This window comes from Xenopus laevis, chromosome 7L (assembly GCF_017654675.1).
Source record: "Xenopus laevis strain J_2021 chromosome 7L, Xenopus_laevis_v10.1, whole genome shotgun sequence".
Classification (NCBI taxonomy): domain Eukaryota; kingdom Metazoa; phylum Chordata; class Amphibia; order Anura; family Pipidae; genus Xenopus; species Xenopus laevis.
In genome coordinates, this window is record NC_054383.1 from 126,595,617 (window position 1) to 126,603,530 (window position 7,914).

Consider the following 7,914-nt stretch of genomic DNA (forward strand, 5'->3'; position numbering starts at 1 on the left):
TGATGACCAAATGGTTGCCTCCACATGGCTGTTCTGACCTATTAGAATAATCACAAATATAATATATTAATTTCATGCAGAATTACCTTCTGTGAGTATGTCTCATATATTCACCCATATGCCAGAGTCTGGGCTATAAATAGATGTTGCTGGTCCTATAACTTTATTAGGGCTCCTACCCTATATCCTTATAGAAGATATTCTGCAGAAATGTATTAAATATGAACATAAATTTGGCACCTTACTCACTGCTTAGTGTTTATCTGCCCCGGCAATTACACCCACATGTTTTTGTAAAAATATAGGTACAGGTATGGGATCCGTTATCCGGAAACCCATTATCCAGAAAGCTCCGAATTATGGAAAGGCCATCTCCCATAGACTCCATTATAATCAAATAATCCAAATTTTTAAAAATGATTTCCCTTTTCTGTGTAATAATAAAACAGTAGCTTGTACTTGATCCCAACTAAGATATAATTAATCCTTATTGGAAGCAAAACCAGCCTATTGGGTTTATTTAATGTTTATATGATTTTCTAGTATGAAGATCTAAATTACAGAATGATCCATTATCCAGAAAACCCCGAGCATTCTGGATAACACGTCCCATATCTGTATTAGGAAACCCTTGCCCTTTTCAGGGACTTAATGAAATTGTATAGTTCTGTGTTGCGCTGCATGGAAATAAATCCCAGACATTTGGGAAAGTACCAGTAATTACTAAATCCCTAATGCTGTGTGAAATATTTGGCTGAATACTGAACCCTCATTTGCATATGTTAATTAGGGGGGAAAGAGACATTTTTGAATACCTTGGTTGTGTGATGAAAAGTCACGTGATTTTTTTGGATTCGGTTCTGCCAGGCACTTGGATTTGCTCGAATTCGATTACTGCTGAAAAAAGCCGACTCTTGGCCAAAACCTGGATTTGGCCTTTTTCAGCAGTAATTCTCATAAAATTCAGACTACAGGTATGGGATCCATTATCTGGAAACCTGTTATCCAGAAAGCTCCAAATTACGAAAAAGCAATCTCCCATAGACTCAATTTTTTCCAAATAATCCAAATTTTTTTTATATGATTTCCTTTTTCTGTGTGATAATAAAACAGTAGCTTGTACTTGATCCCAACTAAGATATAATTAATCCTAATTGGAGACTAAACCAGCCTATTGGGTTTATTTAATGTGTATATTATTAGTAGACTTAAAGGGATACTGTCATGGGAAAAAACATTTTTTTCAAAATGAATCAGTTACCGTATATACTCGCGTATAAGCCAAGTTTTTCAGCACCCAAAACAAGCTGAAAAACGCTGCCTCGGCTTATACGCGGGTCAGTTAAAAAAACGCGATTCTGACACGTTCCTATAAAAATCATAGGAACGTGTCAGTATGAAGAAAATGCTGCACATAAAATATTTCCTGCAAAGGCCCCACCCGCAAATCCGCCCCCAGCCCTGCGCACCTTTCTCAGCCGAATCGGAAGCAGCAGCTGGCGGCAGGTATTGTTGCCAACCACCAACATGTATCTTTTCTCATTTAGTTACACAATCTGCTCGTCGCTCCCACAATGCGTATGCGTACGTGAAGTTGTGACGCCAGTCTCGCGTGATGACATTTGCGCGATTTTTAATAGACGGAAAAGGTTTGGAGTTTACAGCCTTGGAGAAGGTGTACCGTAAGTAGCGATTTGGGACTACGGGCAGTGTAAGGGAAAGCGGAGCTGTGCATTTATGTCACGTGGATTACAGGTTGAAGTTTAGCCCCAGGCTATCCAGTCGCCTCTATTGGGACGAAAACTGCTCTATATGTACACAAAGTGGCTTAGGGTAGAAAGATGCTGGCACCATAGCAATGGCCCTGTGCTCACACATCTGTAATTCAATGACAGCAGGGGGCAGGTAACCCGCTTTAACACCCCAAATTTTGCTGATCTGGCTGTAAATTCAGTCAATGTTCGTGCGTTTCTTAAATTATATTGGAAATACTCTATTGAAAGTGTCACATATCTGGCGTAGAGAATAGTTTTCCAGCATTCGTTGATGTCTCTTCCTATGGCAAAGCCTTGCTGGGAGTTGTAGTTCAAGTTCAGCTGGAGAAATTGCTGGTTAGACAGTGCTGCGTTGCATGCTTATCTTTCCCTCTGGCCCAAAATGCAGTCAAGTTGTACTTGCTAATGGCTTCTGATTAGTGATGGGCAAATCTGACCCGTTTCTCTTCACCAAAAAAAAAAAAAAAATATATAGACACAGAGAGTCTTTAGCTTTATTTCTCACCCTAGGCTTATACGCGAGTCAATAAGTTTTCCCAGTTTTTGTAGGTAAAATTAGGTACCTCGGCTTATACACGGGTCGGCTTATACACGAGTATATACGGTAATAGTGCTGCTCCAGCAGAATTCTGCACTGAAATCCATTTCTCAAAAGAGCAAACAGATTTTTTTATGTTCAATTTTGAAATCTGACATGGGGCTAGCTAGACATTTTGTCAATTTCCCAGCTGCCCCAAGTCATGTGACTTGTGCTCTGATAAACTGCAATCACTCTTTACTGCTGTACTGCAAGTTGGAGTGATATCACCCCCCCTCCCTTTTCCCCCCCAGCAGCCAAACAAAAGAACAATGGGAGGGTAACCAGATAGCAGCTCCCTAACACAAGATAACAGCTGCCTGGTAGATCTAAGAACAACACTCAATAGTAAAAACCCATGTCCCACTGAGACACATTCAGTTACATTGAGAAGGAAAAACAGCAGCCTGCCAGAAAGCATTTCTCTCCTAAAGTGCAGGCACAAGTCACATGACCAGGGGCAGCTGGGAAATTGACAAAATGTCTAGCCCCATGTCAGATTTCAAAATTGAATATAAAAAAATCTGATTGCTCTTTTGAGAAATGGATTTCAGTGCAGAATTCTGCTGGGGTAGCACTATTAACTGATTCATTTTGAAATTTTTTTTTTTTCCCATGACAGTATCCCTTTAAGGTATGAAGATCTAAATTGCAGAAAGATCCCTTATCTGGAAAACCCCAGGTCCTGAGAATTCTGGATAAAAGGTCCCATACATGTATCAAGATTTCATCAGGAAACCCCAGTTTCCTGCATCTGCTCCTATTTTTTTTTTAATTCCCATAAACTGTGATAAAGAGAAATTATAGCTTGGTGTCCTCTATAAAGGCCTCTCACACCCAAGTTTTTTAATTTGTTTACAATGTTTGTTTTTCTGGAATATAATAAGATTTGTCCATGGGTATTCCTGATAAGAGTATAGAAGAATAAACTGAAAGTCTCTTTGCTTCTGTCCAATGCAGCTTCCTTTGGCCAATGCCGGCAGTACTTGTTCTGTAGCCAAGGGGAAGAACTGTGGGACGACTATATGGTCATCACAAACGGAATGGAGAGAAAATACTGCTACTTCAGAATGACAAAACCTAAGGGTACCGCAAACTGCACCCGAAACTCCACTGTGACTCTGACTAATGACACTTGTCTGCTCTTGGAAACAACGGATATAAAGCATGGCACTTTGACTTTGGAATATGGAAAAGGACACAAGGGGCAGTTTGCACACTCCTCGCTCATAGGTAAGATATTTTCTAAAGGAAAAGTACAAACATTGTTGTGAATGCCACACTACCTTTTTCAGAAGCAGCAACATTGCAGGTTGTTTTACCTTGAATATAAGAACAAAACTGCTGCTGCACAAAAGCCTTAAGGGCAATGGCACACGGGGCACTTTGTCACCTGGCAGAGACTGGCAGTTGCAGTGGGCACAACATTTGAATCTCATAATCATATGAAGCTGCATTCTTCTGCATTTTTGTTGAATAAGTATTTTCGGGCATTTTGCCATCTGTCCGGAGTGTGATCTCCCTACAAGTCACAAGCACCGGTGTGCCCTTGCCCTCAGGCGTAATGTTTTTATATGCCTGTTGGGGTTAAGGTTAATTAATGATCTGGGAATTCACTCATTTAAGCATCTTCCATAAATTGGATATAATTTCATTAAGCATTTCATTAAGCTTTACTTGGGCAGATAATATTACAGCTATGGGATCCGTTATCTGGAAATCCGTTATCCAGAAAGCTCTGGGTTACAGCAAGGCTGCATTTTATACAAATAATCCAAATTTTTAAAAATGATTTCCTTTTTTCTCTGTAATAATAAAACCATAGCTTGTACAGGTATGGGACCTGTTATCCAGAATGCTTGGGACCTGGGGTTTTCCGGATAATGGATCTTTCCGTAATTTGGGTTTTCATGCCTTAAGTCTACTAGAAATTCATTTAAACATTAAATAAGCCCAATAGGCTAATTTTGCTTCCAATAAGGATTAATTATATCTTAGTTGGGATCAAGTACAAGCAACTGTTTTATTATTACAGAGAAAAAGGAAATCATTTTTAAAAATGTGGATTATTTGGATAAAATGGAGTCTATGGGAGACGGCCATTCCGTAATTCGGAGCTTTCTGGATATCGGGTTTCTGGATAAGGGATCCTATACCTGTACTTGGTCCCAGCTAGGATATAATTCATTCTTATTGGAGGCAAGACAATCCAATTGGGTTAATTTTATGTTGAAATTTTTTGTAATAGACTTAAGGTATGAAGATCCCTTATCTGGAAAACCCCCTGTCTCTAGCATTCTGAATAACAAGTCCCATACCTGTAATATTATTGTATTGTATGCGACTGTGAGACTGAAATTTAATTGTAAGCTCCTCTGGGGCTGAGAATTAGGGTTGCCAGTTTTACCTGTGGGTAACTCTGGGTAGCGGGGTCCATGATGCAATGGGGCGGACCGATGATGTGAGGGGGGCTATGATGTGGCGATCAGCGATTGGTCAATCTCAGAGAACCTTGCTTGGTTAATTTAGAAAACAGGGCAGGCAGTTTAGGGATGTCCAGGTTACAACCCTACTGAGAATATTGTGGCCAACTGAGCTTTCTCCATAAAACATCTAAAGCAAAAGACACTTCCCAATTAACCAATAAACATGGGACTGTGTTATGTCATTAAACTGTCCCCTAATTCTTGTTCATTTCAGGGTTTTGCGATGTTGGGAGATATGAACCTGATGCCAGTGGGTTGGTTCGCCCATCACCAATTGGAGTTGTTGGAGGCATCTTGATGGTAGTGTTATACCTTATACTTTGGATATAAGAAATACATTAAAAGGTATTTTCAGCACTTTCTTCTCCCTTGACCCAATTTGTTTTTACCCAGGATTCATGAGTACTTTCTCTTTCCAACAGGAACCAATCACGAGGCTCCTCTAAGCGGTGAGTATGGGGATTCAATTAAATGGTTCCTTGCACATTCCCATGAACTATTCCCATGACTATCTGTTCTCATACTATACAATTTAACCCAGTGCAGTATACAGAGTATAAAGTTGTTTTTGTATAATGAGAATTCAGGCCCCATATTCTGCCAAAGGAAAACTTCACAAACTCCAAGCTTTTGGGTTTTTCTTGGGAGAGCATCGCTGATAATTCTCTTTATTCCCTTTGATTCATATTACCCCATTAACCACAATATTCCAAAATTTTAGTTACATTCGTTTTCCAAGCTAAAGCTGGTGAAATCCACAAAGCTGCCCTATTAGCTCATCACATGTACCATTGCCTGTATTCCAGCAAACCAGATATTGCTACAAATCATTATGTTTTACAGATAAAGGAAACAGCAATATATATATATATCTATATATCTATATAACAAGTCCTCTCTATTATGTGTTTAGTGTGGAACGCTCTGAGAATGAGAGAAATGGACACGTACCCACTGAGGACATTGAAATGGGAGGCTAAGGGGAAGAAGATGGAGAAGACATGGCCCAGACAGTAGAATTATTAAATTCTGATGCTAATTGCACTGGTTTCTGTGCTGCCATGTAGTAATTATCTGTATTAATTACTAATCAGCCTTATATTGTGACATTTCTATTCTATGTGTACTGTATATTGTGAGTGGGTTCCTAAACTCAGTAAGTAACAGCAGCACAGAGCATGTGCAGTGAATCAGCAGAAAAGAAGATGGGGAGCTACTGGGGCATCTTTGGAGACACAGATCTTTACTGCTAAAGGGCTGTGGTTGCCTTGGGCTGGTACAGAAGCACAAAACATCATGTACAACATTTCTACCTACTTCTCCTTTAATTACTATAATGATGTATGACCAGGGCTGAAACTAGCAGCAGGCAGTCTTCCTTTGCTGATTTTGAAACCTCCTTTCCTCAAGGTCTTTTAATGGCCTGTGTTCCATCTCAAGTCACAGTTTAGCCCAGTAATGGTGAATCTGTATGTTCACTTTTTATTCCAGGGTAATTCGTGGAGCATTACCTAATCCTGTATACAAATTGTATTATGTTTAATAACATAATGTGCCTCATTTGGCCTGTGCCTCATTTATAATCGTGCCACTTTCTTTCTGTGGGTAAATGTTTAGCTGTTGCTGCCCTGCTGGGTTCTTACTTCATATAAATACTGATTATTATTATTATTATGCCTTATATTATTTTACTGTTGAGCTATTACATATTTTTAATGAGAACAGAGGGATATCACAGGAAACATGTTAACATGTATTTTGTTTAGAACATCTCAAACCAGGGCTAACAAACAATTCTGTATTTACCTGGGAGAAATATCTTTTGGATACGAAGTGGAGTGACTTATCTGCTCACCATCCTTTATATAAGTTCATCATTTTCCCCATTCTCTTACTACAAAGAACTGGAGGAAGAATAAAAACCCTGAACATCCTGTAAAATAAATCAACGGCGGTTTGCTTTTGAATCACATGACTCATTTACAAAGAAATAATGGAAAATTATGACTGGAGCCTCACGCATTTCTGTGTCTTTATAGTTCACAATAGAAGATTTTTCCCTATGTATTTGTATAATGTCTGACCCTCAAAAAATCTAAGCCTGTGTATTTTACCGTTTCTTTATACCTATGGAATTTACTTTATAAGCATTATACTATACAGGTATGGGATCCGTTATTCAGACAGTTCCAAATTTCAGGAAGGTCAGTTCCTATAGAGCCCATTTTTATCAAATAATTAAAATTTTAGCTTTTTCTGTGTAATAATAAAACAGTAGCTTGTACTTGATCCCAACTAAGATATTATTAATCCTTATTGGAAGCAAAACCAGCCTATTGGGTTTGAATAATATTTAAATGATTTTAGTAGATTCAGGGGCAGATTTATGAAGGGTTGAATTGAAAATTCAAATTCGAAATTCAAATTTAAAATGTTATGGTCAAAACTGTTAAATTCGACTAGGGAGTTATTCAAACTCGATTCGAGTTTGACTTTTTGCCACCTAAAACCTGCCGAATTGCTGTTTAAGTCAATGGGAGAGGTCCAGGGATCAATTTTGAGTTGTTTGCAGCCTTCCTGACATTGACTATTTCAAATTTGAATAGAATTCGATTTGATTCGAATTTTCAAATTAGATTTTTCAAATAAATTTTGATTGGTCAAATTTTGAGTTCATGGGAGTTTTTAAAAACTCGACCCTTGATAAATGTGCCTCCTCATGTAAGGACAATTGCAGAAAGACCCCTTATCCAGAAACCCCCAGGTCCCGAGCATTCTGGATAACAGGTCCCATACCTGTGAATATATATCCTAGCGCACATCATTTATCAAATAAAGCATATTACAAATGAGTCACATTTTCTCGTTCATTTCACAAATATTTATAAAGAAAAATAGAAATGAACCACCTTATTAGGATTGCCACCAACAGGTGTTGACCCAAACAGTTCAGTTTTCCTTAAGCCTGTTTGGGTCGCAACTGTCTGTTCGTTTTTCATCCTTGAGAAACATCATCATGTTTTGATTACAGAGGGAGAAAAAGCAGATCAGTCAAACAAGAGGGATTGTCATTGCT

At 38.6% G+C, this 7,914-nt stretch overlaps 1 long non-coding RNA gene across 1 annotated transcript; it reads left to right on the forward strand.

The window, feature by feature from the left end:
* The first annotated feature begins 5,066 nt into the window (after window positions 1-5,066).
* LOC121395709 lies at window positions 5,067-5,834 on the forward strand. The gene is made up of 3 exons (XR_005962633.1): window positions 5,067-5,183; window positions 5,261-5,287; window positions 5,752-5,834. It is a non-coding gene; the product is annotated as an uncharacterized LOC121395709 (long non-coding RNA).
* Window positions 5,835-7,914: the final 2,080 nt, after the last annotated feature.